This window comes from Hydra vulgaris, chromosome 01 (genome assembly GCF_038396675.1).
Source record: "Hydra vulgaris chromosome 01, alternate assembly HydraT2T_AEP".
Taxonomy (NCBI): Eukaryota; Metazoa; Cnidaria; class Hydrozoa; order Anthoathecata; family Hydridae; genus Hydra; species Hydra vulgaris.
The window spans coordinates 840,393-859,855 of NC_088920.1; positions in this window are offsets into that span (position 1 = coordinate 840,393).

Below are 19,463 nucleotides of genomic sequence, written 5' to 3' on the forward strand. Positions count from 1 at the left end.
GATCTTAGTAAAGTGTAAATGGTAAACTGAGCATAAATAAAAAACTTATTGAACGTACTATGTTTCAAAATATGAAGTAAAATATTATTCAGTAGCCTAGGAAGGTCATATCAATTTGCGGGGAGTGACTAAAATAGCCAGGGTGGGAGATTTGAAGGGGAAAGGTGAGGGAAGTGACCCTCCTTTTTAAATAAATAAGGGGGAAGAAGCTATTATCTCCACCAAATCCTCTTCCAAAAAGGTATTAATAATAACGGTAGTCAAACACATACTTGAAAAGTAAAGATAGTTAAAAATTAAAAAAAACAAAAAGATTAATCATTACCGTATTTATTATTTTTTCCACCACTGTATATATATATTTAAAAACAATCAAAAAACAAGACTAAAAATGTTTATTTTTTATATAATGATTGCCTGCTAAGTCCAGAACGCTAAGTTGATGTAGCGGCACTCCTTGCGTGTTCTATTAATTTAGTCAGACGATATATGTACACTTCTCGCATTTATTATCTAAAGAAGTTGTTAGAAAAAATTAAATACAAATATCCCAGCCAACATTGACAAACGGGTACCGTATGGTTTTTGTCTGGACTTACGGGAATGGAATTTCGACGGGTAAATGTTTTGGTTTCTAGACGGGCCCCATATGGTTAAAAAATAAATCAAATTTACTAATTGGGTTTTATCTGGTTTTTATCAGGGCCAAAGGCTCTGAGGATTTGACAGGTTTTCCATAAGGTTCCCAAAAGGTTTAAACTAATAATTAAAAAAATCATTACAAAACTCACTCGATGGTTGCCATTTCCAATTTGTATTGTGTGTGAAATAAATTTAGAAATTTAACTTTAACGCATTATATTATATGTATGTATTTTATTTACATTTAAATTAAACAGTATTTTCAGTGTATTTTTTCACTGTGAAACTCTTTTAAAAAGAGGCTGTTTTTGAATTTCATTTATTTATTACCATTATAAAAGAACTTTTTTTATTTTTTTTTTGAATATACAAAGTTTAACATATATGTTTAACATATGTTCCATTAACTATTAAACAGTAGTAACTATTCCATTAAGACACTGTTTTGATTTCTAATGTTATCAAAATTTAGAGTTTTGATTCTGCTGGTAACGGTAATAACTGCTTTGAAGTTGCTCAAAAATGTTTCAGTTGCAGTTCAATATCCAGTAAATAAACTTCAAGACTCAGCAACAAAAAGCCAGCTCAAATATTCAACAAATCTTTTTCTAATTAAAACGTAAGCAAAGAACTTGTTAGAAGAACATTACCAAAAATGGTATTGGGTATTACATTTGCAATAAGAAAGCCTATCCTGTCAAATATGGACCAACGCAAAAGACGAAAATGGTGTAAAGAACGTTTGTATTGGTCAGTTGAAGATTGAGAAAAAGTGATGTGGAATGATGAGGCAAAGTTTCGAGTTGTGAACTGCAAAGGTAGAATACATGTTAAAAGATTCGGAAGTGAGAATTATTGCGAGCGCTGTTTACAAGCAAGACAAAATAGTGGTGGAGACTTAGTAGACATTGTTTTTCCCACAAAGGCCTTGGTATTTGTGAGCTGTATAATGGCCGTATCAGCCAATGTACCTACAAAAACACACTTGAATTGATTCCTTCGACAACAATATTGTTCGACATAAGCAAGCAATACATTTTTCAGCAAGACGGGGCATCAGCACAAATAGCACATAGTATAGCAAACTGGTTTACCACATAGAATCAATTTGTTACCAAATATATGATGCAAACTTTCCGAGAAAAAAAATCATTTCAACAAATAAATGTAACAAATCACCTTGGATTATCAATGCTCTTAGGAAATCTTCTAAAATTAAAGGAAAACATTATATTAAATATTTGAAATTAAAATCAGAAAAAAAAGATAATTTATAAAAATTATATAAAGCAATTCGAGATTCAAAGAAAAAACTTAAAAAAAAAATACTAGGCAAACTTGCTAGATAAATTCAGACATAATTCAAAGCGCACATGGCAAATTTTAAATGAATTTACAGGAATTAAAGTTATCAAAGTTAACAATAACGTTTTATATAATCCAAAAGAGATAGCAAATGAGATGAATAACTTCTTTGTAACTGTTGGGTCGAATTTAGCTAAAAATATTCCAAACATAACAAATAAAATATCTGAGCCTATTTTTCCATATAACGCAACACTAAATATTGATATTTCATTAAAAGAAATGATATTGTTTATAAAATGTTAAAAGTGAATAAAACCTAAGGGTAATTTAATGTTACACACACGCTACATCATCAAAAAGACATTTATTTAGAGCAGCAAGCCAACCTTTATAAGCATCATAACAACCAACTTCAGACGAACCGTAAATAAAGAATTAAAACTTAAGGAAAACTTATTGATTTTTGCTAAGTTTTTTGCAACTCAATTTGCCGAATTCAAATCATCTAATGCAACTCTACCGAGTTAATTAGTTATTGTGCATTTTAAATATAACTTTATTTTGTTCTCCACATTTTATTCTCTAATTGTAATAACTTTTACAATTGTTTGAAATAGTAGAATATGCATAAAGTTGTTTTCTGCTCAACCTCCCAAATTAACTTAATCTCGCCCACAGAATAAATATAATATTGCCCAATGCATTTAACCTCGCCCCTTTTGGGCGAGGTTAAATGCATTGGGCAATAATATAAATGTCAATCCAGTTGAAGAAAAAAATGTTGACTTCATTGTGAATAGTTTTAGTAACACTCTTACTAAGCTAAAAGAAAATGAAATCTTAGAACCACTTATAACACCAAAATTAAAATCTGCTACAGTTTCAGATTTTCCATTTGCAAACTCATCCCACCCTGGTAAGTCGATTATTTAACGGAGTGATCAATATTTTCATAGCAACAATGCAACTTTTAATAAATTTTTAATTAATTTAAAATCTTTAAAATTATTTAAATATTAGTACTTTTATTAAATATATGTTTTTATATATGTGCATGTGGTAGAGATGATGATGTCTTGGCATATCCTAAGGCCACCGCACAGAAAAAGATAAATTCAGCTAAAATACTTCGTTTCAACTTCTCAAAAAGCATACTCAGCAAAGCTAAACTATCACCACAACAAAATCGAACAGAAAAGAGAAAAATGCGAAAGAAAACAACTGCAACTTATCAATGCTGCTAAGCAACTCAAAGAAAAAGAAGAAAAAAAAGTTTTGGCTGAGAAAAGAAAAATAGAAAATCGTACCAATAAGTCTTCAGCAACAATAAAAAAGAAGTTCAATTCACTATCATCTTTGTTGCAACCATGGATTGGTCCCAAGAACAATACTGACTAATATGTACTAAATATTTTAAAATCTTTTTCATATAATAAAAAATAGATACAATTTCGTATTATATATATAAATTTTTTTATTATTTTTATTTAAGAATACTCTAATGATCTTATGTGCGTTAAGACCTAATGGTCTTATTAATTTTGTGATAAGACCTAATAATCTTATCAAAAAGCACCGCCACTAGTACATAAGCAATTAATGAGTTGGTTCCCATTTAAATGCTAAACGAAAACATATAATTGCTTCGAACAGGATTCGAACTCACAACCTTTGTATAATGAGTCCCATCCAGATTCAGGTCAGAATCTAGGGAGGGGTGAAAGTTCGCATTCACAAAAACCTCATGGTTTTTTACTTTTTTAATTAAAATAGTACCATTGAGCATACAAATTAACTAACGAGATTTATTCTCACCAACCTGTATATAACGTCATCCTAGGCGAGTAAAAGTTCTTTTTAAAAGACACAAAGTGGGCGACTTTAAATCAACATGGCGAGATTGAGTTCAAGTGGGCGAGATTCAGTGCTTTTGACACACAGTACAGTTTTGTAGCTGAAACACTAAGCTATCAAATGATGTATTGTGCAGCAATGTAGATCTATGAAATGCCTTTCAACTGTATTTTTAGTTTGGATGTGGGCGAGGTAGGATTAAGTTACCTTGGACTATGACGATATTAATAGTAACATTATAGTCGATTCATAAGATAATAAAAAATATACTCTTTCAGATTTTTCGGTGCGCAATAAAGCAAGAAATTTTTCCCGATCAACTTAAAATAGCTAAAGTAACACCTATATTTAATTTAGGAGAAATTTCTAACATAACAAGTTATTTTCCAATTTCTGTTCTATCTGCTTTCTCATTAAAAGGCAGGTAGAACAGAAATTGGACGACTCCTTTACAATAGATCCTTCAATTAGACAGACTCCTTCACAATATGTTATACAAAATTCTTTCTATTAATAAAATTTTACACAATAATCAATACGGATTTAAAAAAGATAACTTCACAGAACACGCAATACTTCATCTAACACGAAATATCGCGGATTTGTTTGCAAAAATCTCAATTCACTCCTGGAATTTTTATTGACTTGTTCATAGCCTTTATACCATAGGTCATTCAAATCTTAATAGGAAACTAGAGCATTATGGAATCACGGGAAATTTTTTTAATTTAATAAAGAGTTACTTAAATAATTGTAAGCAGTTTATCCAAATCAATGGTTCCTTGTCTACAAATTTTCCGAATATAACCTGTGGATTTCCACAGGGATCTATACTGATATCTTTTCTTTTTCTTTGTTATATTAACTATTTTTTTAAAGCCACTAAATTAGCGACAGTAATTTATGCTGATGACACTAATCTTTATTTGTCGAATAATTGTATATTATAATAATAAGTATCTTTTAAAAGATATGAACACTGAATTAGTAAAAATCTCGAACTGGTTTAAATCTAACAAACTTTCAATTAACATTGAAAAAAAAAAATGGACTCTCTTTTATCCAAAATCAAAAAACAATCTGCTACTAAGGAATTCGCCTTCAATATTTATGGATAAGCTACAGATAGAGAGAGCAAGTGTTATTCCTTTCCTAGGAATTCTAATTGATGAAAACCGTACATGGAAAAATCACATTATAACTCTATGTAACAAAATCTCAAAATTATTAGAATAATATACAAAGCCAGAAAATTTATTAAAAAACATATTTTAATTCAACTTTATCACTCATTAATCCATTGCTACATTAACTATGCAAATATTGCTTGGGGTAGTGCTAAAAAAGGTAAGTTAGAACCCCTCTATCGTCAACAGAAGTATCTTGCACGTGTAATTAACTTTAAAGATCGTTATACTCATGCAAATTCTCTCTTAACTGAAATGAATGTTCTAAATTTATACCAACAAAATGTTTTTAATGTTCTTGGTTTTATGTTTAAATATGAAGCAAGTATGACTCCGATATCATTCTTTAATTTATATTTGATCAAAAAGAAAACTATATATATCTGAAAAAATGATAATTTGATTTACCAACCTTATTCACATACATTTTTTGGAAGATCCTTTATTTCATATCATGGCGCTTTTTTGTGGAACAAAATAGTTTAGAAATTACATTTTGATTTTTCTCAAGGTTTGAGTTACGCAACTTTTAAAAGTAAACTAAAAAAGATTATCTTACTAGATAACATACTTGTATATTTTTAAACTTGTTTTTTTTGTTGTTGTTGTTGTTTCTTTGTTTCTTGTTTTTTGTTTTGACAATTTTCAAATATTGTTAGCGGTTCTCCACGACATGACCACTAGGCCCTTATCGAGTATCGGTGTTCTTTTAATTGATCTATGTATTAAGATTATTTTTTATTTTTACTTAAATATATAAGAGCAAAAAAGAATATATATATATATATATATATATATATATATATATATATATATATATATATATATATATATATATATATAATTATATATATATATATATATATATTTGTATATATATATATTTGTATATATATATATATATATATATATATATATATATATATATATATATATATATATATATATATATATATACATATATATATATATATATATACATAAAGAGAGAGAGAGTGAGAGAGAGAGAGAGAGAGAGAGAGAGAGAGAGAGAGAGAGAGAGAGAGAGGGTGTTAGAGAGAGAGAGAGAGAATATAAGTAAAAGATTTTATTTATATTTGTTTTATTTAATTTATTTATCAGTTACTAAAAGAATGTTTTAAATTTATTGTATGAATCACAAGCATGTGCTTATTTATTACAAGAATATTTTAAAACGTTGAAATAAACGTCGATTATAAAATTTAAGGGTTACATTTTTCTACCATATAAGGTAAAAGTTACATTTTTTATCTGGAGTGTTGGGAGAAATCATAAGAGTTTTATAATAAATTAAAGTTAATGTATGTGTTACCTATAAAATTTATGACTAACAGTTAACTTTAATTTTTGTTACTTATTGAAACGAGATATTGAGTAAAGAAAGAGGTTTTCAAAGAAGTCGTTTTCGCAACAATGGTAAGCTAAAGTTAGAAACCATGAATTAGAAACCATGAATACAATCGACTATCGATTGTATTCATGATTTCTAAAGATAACCATGAATACAATTGATAGACGATAGAAGAATTGTTTAAAAGTTTGCTTAATTTAATCAGTATAATTTTAATATATTTTATTGTTTGAAATAAACAAATTAAGTTATATAAATTTGCTTTTTCTGTAAAATTCAATTAATTCAAACGTAGTTTTGGAAGATTTGCAATGGGTAAACCCGGCAAACATACCCATATGGGCCCCAGAGGAAAACCGCGGCCAAGATCCGGCGGGTTCCCGATGGGCTTCCATATGGGTTCCAGTTGCAATCCCAATTGGACCTCTTACGGTTTTAAAGTACGGGATTTGACTGGGACCCACACGGATCACCTGGCGGGCATAACAATCTAGGTCCCATATGGAAACCGTAGCCATGATCCGGCGGGATACCGTTCGACTTCCCATACGGGACCCAGTTGATAAACTGCTTGGGCCCAAACAGTACCCTTATGTCATTTTTGGCTGGAATATCAATATCTAACAACGTAATATCTTTATGTGCATGCGTATGTATACACATATATAATGTGATTTTTTTATATATTGTTTTCTGCTTCAATTTGTTTTATCTAATCGTAATATTTTTTTATAAACTTTTTTTGAGAATAAACATCTTTTTTTATTATTGCAAAAATGAAAATTTTGAAACATGATGATCTGAGGCAAAGATTAATTGCTCCCAGTTTAGTAATGAAGAGTTCCAGTTTAGCAATGAATGATCTTATTACCTTTTCAATAGATAAAATAGAAATAATTGCAAGAAACTTTTGACTAAAGAATCTAATGAATATACTTTTTCTGCCATATCAGTTAATCAGGTTGACCTATTATAAGTTGGATAACTAACAACAGCTACCTGGAGACTAAATTGCTTAATTCATTTCTCAAAAAAACCCTTCTACGACTTTGAAAAGTGTTCTCAATAAATTCTTTAATTCCCTTAAAACTACTATTTGCTATTATTTGTTTGACTGAGTCTTGATTTCCTTCATGTTGGAAAACGACACCTGTGGTTCCAATTTTAAAAAACTCTGGTGAACATTCTGACTACTCAAACTATTGTCTGATAAGTCTTCTCTGTGTTGTTAGCAAGGTCTTTAAGTCTTTAATCAACAATAGTCTGACATCTTCGGTCTAATAACTCTCTGAAAACCAAATTTGTTTTTAACTTTCTTGTTCGACCGCAGAATCTCTAAATGATGTGATTTAAAAATTGATGTGATTCTACCGTGCATAAGATGGATGCGGACAAACAAAGGCTATTAGTCTTGACAATCCTTAGGTATTTGACATACTGGTCTTTTCCTTGACCTTGTTTTTCATGGTGAATCTGGAAAAATCTTGATATTATCAAATCATTTTTTTCTAACCGCAGTATAATAGTCCAGGCTTCTTTTTTTCCAGGCTTCTAGGTTTATATCCAAAATGGCTCTTTTTGCTGACAATTAAACTTTATTTTCCTGTTGGGACAAAAAAATAGGCATTTTTTATCTCTTAAAACAGAATGTCGACCATGAATCTAAACTTACTTGCCTTACAGGTTGATGTTTGCTGTCAGTTATTAATTTCAACTCCAACAAAATTCAATTACTAATTTCAATAAATATTGCAAATTAGAAATATTAAAATCGTAATACTGTAGTCATTTTGGTAAGGCATATGAATGGCAACCCTCTCTTTAAACCCTCTTTTACGTCGGTGAATCTGTTTTTACGTCTTCTCGGATTAATATTTACAAATGACCTTGTATAGTAATCATACATACAGCAGATTGTAAATTTATCATCTGTCTTGTTTTCCTCGCTTTACCTTGCCATTAAAATGACATAGGAATGTCAGGAAAATATTTTCAAAATTTAGGTTATAATATAGTGTTAGAGAAGACCTGGATCGAACCGGACGAGCCTTTTTTAATTTATAACATTAATTTCTCTCGTTAAAAAAATAAGCTGAAAGAAAAAACAGTAAAATTAGTTTCTTTTTTTATAATGTTTTAGGTAATTTGAAAAAAGCTTTTAAAAAAACAGAATTTGTAAACAAATTTTGCTGGCATAGTTGAGGTAATCAGTTTTCAGTTTATGACGTTAAAATTACTTTTCTGCACTTTTTTTTTGAAATTAGTTAATGATAGTGTTATGTACAAAGTTATATGTAAAAAAGTTGCAGAGAAAACATTAGTTATAAAATTTTTTATATACCGTCTACTAAAGTTTTTTTTTTTTAAATCATTTTATCTCCAAACTCAAAAATGCGGATATAAGATAATTCTAAGGTAATTCTAACGCCGCGAGTTATCACATGACTTGTGAAAAACATGGATAACTTTTGTATAAAATTGGTTATACCTCTTTTTTTTTTAAAAAAAAGCATAAACAATCAACTGAAGAAAGCCTTATAATGACCTTTGAGGCATTCTATTTCTAATGCTATTTCAATTCAACAAAAAATTTCTGTTTATAAAACAGAAATTTTTTTTAAATCAACAGAGGTCGTTTATTTAACATAAGTTAATTGTGTTTAAAAGCTAGCCTTTAGTTCAACATCTATAAGTTTATGCAGCACAATGCTTTTTTACTTCTGCGACACATATTATATATGTTAATAGCCTTTTCCATTTATTAAATGCACTAGTTTCCCATGTTTCAAATAAGTGTAAAAAATTTTTTTTTTTGAACAAAATCATGTTGATTGGTAAGTTTTGACTATTAAAGGTAAATAAGATTAGAGTGGACCCTACGGAATCTGCGCTATGTCTTGTAAAAGTATTTAGATGGCAAACAGTTATAATTTTTGATAGTTGTGTTTTATCTCAAAGTTGGAAAGTAATTATTACAAAATCGATTACAAATTTGAGATTACAAAACAAAAATAAAAAATTTATTTACAAAAAATTATACCTTATACTCTCAGACATCTGTGTTTTTAAACATCATGGCATATCCAGCATTTTTTAACGTTTAAATATTGTAACCTAATCTCTTAGTGTTAAAATTATGTCAAGATAACGTTTCTAGCCCACTAAAGCTGAGGTGGTTCAAACCTTATCGACTCTCAACTTGTTGCACTCACATTTGGAGCACAAGACAAAAAGTTTAGGTTTTTTTGTTCACAGGCTCTAATCAATCAGTTTTGCAATACATCTTTTGAATTGCACATGACAAACATATTGTAAAATTTAAAGCTAAAGTTCTTTTTTTTACAGAGCTTTAGACAAAATTTATAACTTTTTTGTTTCGGAAACCTGATTTCGAACCTGATCTGAAGCACTTATACTTATCCTGAATTGTTAAAAGTTATAAATAAAACTTAAATCAAAAAAGAGATTAAAAAGTAAAAGTTTACACTAAAGTACTCTTTTGGTTTTTATTTTCGAATCATAAAAGTATACACTTATTTTGTTTCAAAAAAAAATGGCAACTAAATAAAAGACGATAAAGTTTACATCAGAACTAGAAAAACTCAAAACTCAATCTTTAAAACTTAATAATTCAAATTTAATACTTTAGAATTAAAAAATAACCAATGCTTTTAAATACCAAGCCATATTTTAAAACTGCAATTTACCAACCTACAAATATTGATTCCACAAGGATGCTCAACTCATGTCTTTTAATGTATACACTTGAAAAAAATTTCCAAAATTACAAAACAATAGCGGTCCTTACATTCTTTACTTTAACCTTTAGTGATCCTTTACACTGATCCCTAATTCTTATTTGTAATCTACTAAGCATAAAATTAAACAGTGAAAACAATTTCTAATAAACAATTTTTTGAATATTCACAACAACTAAAACTTCAAATTTAAAACTAATAAATTAAGAAAATTAGATAACTACTTGGTTATGTTTTTACACAAGCAACAAAATAACTGCTATTTATTTTAAATAGTAAAAAATTGAATATAAGTTTTAAAAAAAGAATTAAACAAAATTTGTCACCGTTTTTAAAATTCGTTATCAAGTTAGAAAAAAGAAAAAAGAAAAAAAGGAAATGCAAACTGCTATTCTAAAGCTTCTTGATTATTTTTAAATCTGTTTGAATCACACTTTCGAACTGCGTCAAGCTAATTATAAAATTGACATTTGAATCTAAAAATAACAACGTACTTTCGTATTCATATCATATTAAATTGTATTACTGTAATATGATATGAATATGAATGTTTTCACATCATTTACAAAAAAAGTTAGACTTACTGTTATAAAGCATACAATTACACTCATCACTCATATCATAAAACTCTGTAATATGGAATGAAAATGTATGCATATATTATTTAGCTATGTCTAATTTCATATATTTTTTTATAGTAACAACTTAAAGATAGAAAACAATTGGGCTACACTATAATATATAAACCATATGAATGTATTTGTTCGGAAGTTTAAATTATAAATACTATTTATAATTTAAATTATATCTATTTTACTATTATTTACTTCAATTATTTCGTATTTGATTAAAGGAATTTTCTATACATTACTTGACACGAAGAACATTACTAATCACTGCGCTCTGTTGTTAGAACAAGAATGTAAGATGTTGTTTAGGCGTTCCAAATTGTTTCAGACTTAAAATATGGAATAATAGCATTACCTCCTGCTACACGGTATATCATTCTAGTATACCAGTATACAACATCTCTTCATTGTTTTTGCCGTACCTGAGTTTTGTTAATAGTTTTAATATTTAAACGAATTACCCTAAACTTAGATTTTTTACAGAGGTGTTCAATAATCGAAATTGTTTAAGATACCTATAAAACTAATCATTCTTTTTTTAATGCGGATATTAAAACAATGAAAAAATTGTTATAAAATAAAACAACTTTTTCATTAATATAAAAGTTAAGTTAAAAATTCTTTAATGAACAATATATACTTGTTAAGTGATTTTCTACTAATATATATGTATATATGTTAATATATATATATATATATATATATATATATATATATATATATATATATATATATATATATATATATATATATATATATATATATATATATATATATATATATACTATATTTTTGAGTGGCATTAAACAGATTTTTAAAAATGCAATTTTAATTACTATTCTGAATGAGTTTTCTTTCATTATTTACACAGTTTGTCACATTAAATTTTAAAAAACTTTAAAAAAAGAATACATACCTTTTTTCTTTTTGGAAAATATTTTCCCTTCTACTTCTCTTTGCTCTGCCAAGTACGTTTAGATTGATCATGACAACACAAACGGTTTTTTTAGGGGTGGTCATGGAATTTCTGGTTTGCCAAAACTGTATATTCTTTATTTTTACGTTTTTCAATGAAACTAATTTCTAAGTAATGTAAATAAAAACCTAGAAGTTGCCAGAAAATTGGAATTTATCAACACAAGTATTTTTATATGTATATAGGGATAACATTAATCATAAATCAGTGCATCAAGTGCACCTTGGCCTCCGCATGTAAACTGGAGTCTTAAGTCTTTCCTTGACTCCTCCTTAATAAAAACATCTTCGGATGCGAGCTGCAAAGCATCTTTGTCACAAAATCATAATTTGTCTGAGACAGTGTTTGTTTAAGTTTAACTCATTACAAAAATCTACAAAACTTTTATTAAATTACCGCTAAAACATAATAAAAATAATCTTTATTAAAAAAGAACGATAGAAGAAAAAATATTAGAAAAATCGCATCGTCATCTATCCACAAGATATTAAATCAAAGTTGCTTTAAATAGATTTAATATCTTGTGGAAAGATTTAATCTTCTAAAACTTGTTAGAATCTATTTTAAAATTTATTTAAAATAGATTCTAACAAGTTTTAGAAGAATAAAAGTCTAAAACCGTTCTTTAAGCGCCTTTTTTAGTTTTTTAAATCAAAAAAAAAGTTTGGATATTAGGGTTTTGACTTTTTTTTTCCACCCCATGCTTCTGTACTGTAGTTTGATGAACTTTTATCTAAAATGCACCAAATGAACTATTATTTGAACATATTTTGAAAAAAGTCCACCCCGCCATTGAAAAATTAATTTTGACATAAAATCGGTTTTGTAATGGCGGGGTGAACTTATTTCAAAAGGTATACAAATAATAGTTCATTTCGTGCTTTTTAGGTAAAATTTCATCAAACTACAGTACAGGAGCATGGGGTTGAAAAAAAGTCATAGACCTATTGGATATCATTTATAACATAAAGCATAACTTCTGCTATAAAGTTGTATATTAAACGTAATAAAGTTGTAATAGAAAGTTTGATACTACTAGTTTTGCAAATGTGGTATCTGCAAGTTTTAGTATACTATTACAAGCATTTTATGATGTATTTATTATTACCTTTTACTTTCTCAACTAACTAAAAATATCACAACACCGTTCAGTAGACCAAAATAGTTCAAAAAATGGCAAAACTATTTATTTATCGAATGTAAACAAATGATTTATGGTACTTAGGGACTTTGTATTTTGTTTATAGGCTTAATTTTAATCTTAGAGTGATCAGTTTTTGAATTAGATTTACTTTTTTATGTTTAAATATATGAAAATTATACGTTGAATTAAAATCAAAGCAAAACTGGTGTCTTGGAGAGATCATTAAGGCTCAGTTAGTCATGTTAAGGGTGGTCATGGGTGGCCATGGGATGGACATAAAATGTTGTATATTGAAATAATGGTAATTAATGTCAAGAAGTATAAGTCTGAGCTTTTTTGGCATATTGGTTAGATTATGATTGTACAGGGGGTTGTTTTACGTGTGGTCTCTGTTTGCAAAAACTGTATTCTCTCTTTTTTTAATGTATTTTGTGAACATAATTTTTTTAATATGTTATTTGGCACCAGGATGGCAATTTGTATTTGAACTTTAGGGTAGAATGGGCCAAGTAAAAACTTGGCTAAAAAATGTTTAACTACAGCAATAAAGTCATAAAAATTAATTAAAGGTATATTTTATGTTTTAAAAAACGAAAGTGAAAAAAACTTGGCTGAAAAATGCACAATGATTATAAACATTTCGTATTTTGTTTGACATCTGGCTTTTCACAATACCATTGACTAACAATTTTAAAACTATGGGAGTATTTGCAACATGATAATAAATTGAAAACTTTAATTTTTATTTTAATTGCTTTAAATTAGGATATATAGCGTCTTCTTTTTGCCCCGGTCATCTGTATTGGCCTTATAATATCTATAGCAATTATTTGTTTTTAAGGCAAAAATAAATATTTAAAAAAAACAAGGCTAAAAATTCCTTAAGTAAAATATTCATTTTTTAAGATGCAATTATTATGAGAAAATCTTTTATTAAAAATTTCTTCCTAATTTTTCTTTACTAAAAAATGCCAATACTGAAACCCAGAACATTTTTCAGCCTGCGGTTTTGGTACAAAAATATAATACAATATTTATGCACAAAAAAAAAATTCTTGTGAGGAAAAGGTGAAAGATGCTAAGACTTTAAACATAATGACAAGTGTCCCCGCATTTTCAATACATCAAAGTTCGTTTCCATAGGTGATTTACCTGCTAATAATTCAGCTACAAAGGCAACAGCAAACAATCCACAACTAAAATTATCTGTTTGTCATTGTACAGGTAGAAAAGTTATAAGTAAGTCTTCATTACTATTAACATTGTTTTTATATAAAGACTTAACACATTTCAAAGAAACGGGATTCAGTGAATTATAAAGACTATCACAAATATTGATTCTTCCATTAAAGGAAAATGTAAGAGACCAATGGCATGAACCATTATGCAGAAGTTGAATATGTTCATTATTGACTGGCTGGTATGGATTATTTGAACATTTTTGAGTCAACTGGATTGATTGATTACTTGATGTGATTTACAAAATGTTTGTTCAACTGTAAACCATGAATGATTTTCTGCACAAATGATAATTCATGCAGATTTCCATTTTTCATAATTGATAATATTGTTCAAGCAAGCTACAAATCCACTAAAGGGTCCAAATATTTTTAATAACTTTTGAATACTTACTTTTGAATACTAATTTTATTCCATTGCATTAAATTTGAGAGTTCGTGATCTTGAAATTTAAGGAAAATACTCGCAAGAAGAAACATTTTTTTTGTTGCAAAATGTTTTTAAATCTCATACAAGTATGATATAACGAATAATATGTTTCAATACAGTAATATGTAACAATACTGAATGTTTTCACTGCAATAATCGATATCATTTTAACAACTTCGTCAGGTAACATGCACCATAAACTTGTAATTTTCTCATCAGTTTCAACAAAAGAACTCAGCATATCATTATTTAATGACTTTTTAGTTTTATCAATATATGGCTTAAGCAAACGTTGTGTTTTTTCTTAAGAGTAGTATTTTTTTGGTTAACCAGAGTGCACAAGTTGTTTTTAGAAATTGAATGTACTGTATATTGACCAAGCCATTTAAATAAAAATTTTCCTCCTTTTCTATCTATCCTTTTTTGATTTTTTAAAAGAACTTTATCACAAATTCCAATCAAATGAGGTGCTTGATGGCGTTTACTTTAATCTTTCTGCTATTTATTTTGAGCAGCTTGAATGTTTCCAAATGCGGTATGGTAAACTTTTTCTCGTAAGGAAATAAAAGAAGTAAGAACTGCATCAAAAGTTTCCCTGTCAAAACTTTCAATATCATGCTTTTTAATATCAACTAAAAACAAAACTGCTGATTCAATATGCAATTGAATTAGCAGTTTTGTTTTTAAGAGGTTTAGCTTCTGACCATTCGTAAAATAGTCTATACAGAAAACAAAATGTTTAAAACCATCAACCTCTGGCAAGTTACAAACATCAATTTCAACTCGTTCCGTTGCTTTACTTACAATTGGAATGAAATGCAGTTCTGTTGAAGAACTTATTATTCTACCATGTTTTTGACATTGATCACATTTTTGAATAAACTCTTCTACGTCGAATTTAATATTGTGCCAGTAAAACATGCTAAAGGTTATGTGATGAGTTGCATTGCTTCCACGGTGCGAGGGCATTGCTTTTGCTTTGGTATTTTCACTAAGACCAAAATGAATGTCAGATATTATCTTTTGAAGTTGATCTTTACAAGCAGTGACTAACTTTTCGCTACAGTATTATAATTGTCCAGATAAAATGCTAAAATTCTTGATAGCTTTTCGAAAATTAGATTTCTTTCCTTTATCAGCCTTAAATTCTAGAGGATAAACTTTTTTTATGAGGTCTTTTTTAATTGCTACAAAATCAGCATGTCACGCCATTTTTTATTCTAAGGATGCGGAAAATTTACTTTCGATATTGAAGGAACAATTTTACGGCACAGCGATTCATCGCAATATCCTAAAATGCTTTTTCAGCCTTGAACTGCTAAGTTCACTTGGTTTTTATTAAGTTTAGGAACTAAACTGTAGCTTAATACTGCTCAGTTTACCACAAAACAGAATTTACAAATGTAAAATCAGCTGTCGTTAAAAGATTGCTTTTCGAATTTAATTTAAATGGTTATAAGTACTCTCATTGGAGTACTTATTTACTAAAGGGAGTATTTATTTGCTAGCCTAAAATGACTGGGGAAGTACTTTTTGACTAGGAAATAAGTACTCCGGGAGTATTTATTTACAGGGAGTTATTTTAGGCTGCCACACCGGTTTAAAATTTGCGCGGCACAAGTTAGTTAAATCAATTTTAAATAGTACGTCAAACGTTTACAAGCGAAAAGGAGTTTAAAGGAATTTCTAAATTCTGAATTCTTTGTATTTAATTACTTGCCATGGTTTTTATTTTTGCAAATAAAACATCACAACATTTTTTTTAATTATTTTACTCTTCATTTAGTTTTAGACGCAATTTAATATTTTATTATTAATTTGATATAAGCAATGCTTGCTTCAAATATTTTCAAAGTAACATAATAATATGAGCGTTCGGGATAGCCAAAATATAGAAACAATTATTTTGGTTTCGCTTTCAAAACAATTATTTTGGTTTCGCTTTCGAAACAATTATTTTGGTTTCGCTTTCGAAACAATTAAATTGGTTTCTGTGACTATTTTTTTAAATGTTTTTCACCTTTTGCCTTGTTCTCTAAAGTTCTATTAAATAGTTATCTATACAATTATTTCTGTTTTCATTGTTTTTTATAATTTTGAAATAACAATTTACGTAATAGAAACCAGTTAAATTGATGTAATATTTATTTTAATAGAAACCAGTGCTTTCTATTCAGCAAATAACAGCAATTAATTTGAGTATCACTAAATATTATTGCTAAACTTAATGCTGCTGTTAGTCATTTGTGGGCCTTAGCGGAGTTTTATAAATAAGAAATAGCATCCTTAGCCTTTTAATATTTTTTTAAATATTTTTAACGACGCGATTAGATACACTTAAATCTTTATAATCTGTTGATTTCTGCTTAATCAGCGATGGGATCGAAAGCTTTGCTTCGTCGGCTTAGTTAGTAATAAACCGAAAACTTTTTAATTTGATGACTTTTGTAATAAAGGATAAACTTTATGTTATTTTTAAATTAATAAAGTAATTTTTATAGTCAAGTAATTTGTTTAATTCATTCATTTAAATTATTCATAAAAGGTGTAGGCTTAAATTTAGGGCTAAAGCTCCCCCCCCCTCCCTCCTCCTCCTCTTTTTTTCAATATTTCAATACTTTTACTTGCCTTTCTCTAGAAAGGCAAGTACGAGGAGAGAGATAGTGGTGGGGGAAAAAATACGCTGCATCTATAATTAGTATTTTTGTAGTTGGTTAATCTACAAATTGGTAACCTATAATGCAAATTTAGTAAATTTTTTTTTATAAATATATACTTTTCTTTATATATTTTGTTTCGTTATTATGTATATATAAATTGATCTTCAGTTAATACATATGGTGTATTTTTTCCTTTTTTAATTTGATTACTTTTTTTAGATTAATTCGATGACGTGTGTGTTCAATATAGACATGCAGTTTAAAATTATTAAAAACTGTTATGTTTTGTTAATTTGTTAATAAATGTGTAAATAAAAATATCTTTAATTTTACAAAGCTACAAGGCATTTTTTTGAAACCACAATACTTTTGAAACCACATTATTTTGAAACCACAATGTCATGATTTGTATTTTATACATTTTTATAAAGCATTTAAAAAGTTTTATAAAGTTTTATAAGTTTTTTGTTTATTAAACAGTATTATAAGATAAAATATAGTTTAAGCATACTAGCGTTATGCCGAGGCAGTGGTAAAAATTCAAAAGAATTTCTCGTTAATAATTAATAAGTCTTAAGGAAACTTCCTTTCTAACACATTGCGTTTAAAACGTGCGCTTGATATCTCGTTTCTTACCACTGCTTAAAAACGTACGTCACATGAATAATACACAGGCGCAGCACAGTGGGCCAGTAGGTGGACAAAATGGGAAAAATTTTAGTTGTCTAATCTTGAAACCCTATTTAATTTTAGTATCTACATATATTAGGAGAAATCTATTGATAATTTATTTATATTAAATCCCTTAGTTACCAGGACTCTAAGCATTTGAATATTGAGATATATTTAAAAAAAATAAAAACTATAAATAAGTAATTAACGGTGACATCAACGTTGTGTTATATTTCAATTACATCTACGTTTTTGAAACAAACAATTAGTACTAGTTATTCTAGAGTATTTAGAGATAAGAAAAACCAATGTGTGAAATAATTTTGTCATAGCATGTTATTTCAGTTGTTATACTTTGAAAATCACAGATTAAAAAAAAAAATTTCTTAAGAAACTTATTTTTTGCCGCACAATAACTAATAATTACCACAATTTGCCATGTGTTGTCTTATATTTATTTGAGCTATATGATGCTTCAATCGAGTTTTAATTGATTGCTCGTCCCCTTAAATCCCCGTTCAGATTTTATGTATGTTTTAACTTGGTTGCTATGGTACTAAATTTTGCATAGCAACAACTCATTTTTACATTAACGTTGTTTTAACAGTATTTTACTTGCGCTAAATACACAATATTGGGGGTATGTATTAAAATGAGATTCAGAACTCTTATGAGGTTAACTTTTTTTGGTTACTATGGATACCTTACTTTGCATAACATAGCAACAACATATTTTCGGTAGTTGTTAGTAATTTAATTACTAACACTGACAGTAATTTAATTACTTTTAATTTTAATTACTAACACTTGTAGTAACTTAATTACTAACAAGTATTAGTAGTCCAGGCGGCATATATATTATAACATTTTACATTTAAATACAAAATACTTGTTAGAATAATTATTTAGATATGGTTTTGTTAAACTTAGACATTCATAATTTTCTCCAAAAAAACAATCTTAGTATTTCAAAACAAAATATTACTGAAGATATATTAAAATTTATTCAGCCAAAATTTGCTGATTTTAAAGACGTTGATTTTAGACATGCTGTTCAACGATTTGTTTACTTGTATAAAAAAAAGTGGAAATCTGCAAACTATACTGTGAAAAATTTTGAAAAGAAGTTTGTGAACTGACTTAATGAATATTTAATTGTCAGAAAAAAAGACAATGAACCAACTGCAAGTAGACGTGGTCGAAAACCAGTTGCATTTGATAATAGTTCTGATAAAACTAAAAAACGGCGTGTATCTTGTTTATTTGAATCTCATTCATCCAAGGAATTATTTTTTGCTGCTATTAAAAAATTTATAAATGAATCTGTTGTTATTGCTGCCAAGAATGTTTTAAATATATCAAATACAGATAAAGCAACTAAATATTCAGCAGACGAAGCACTGGCTTTAAAAATTGATGCAAGTCTGACAAAAGCTTCCTGTCAATTGATTAGAAGCGGAGCTTTGGAGAAAGAATATAACATCTACCCCGCTTACAATGGTGTCAGAGATGCAAAATTGAAATGTTTTCCTGCAAACATAACAGTGGAGGACTATTCAGCTTCAGTTCCTTTAAAAGATTTAATGACTCATA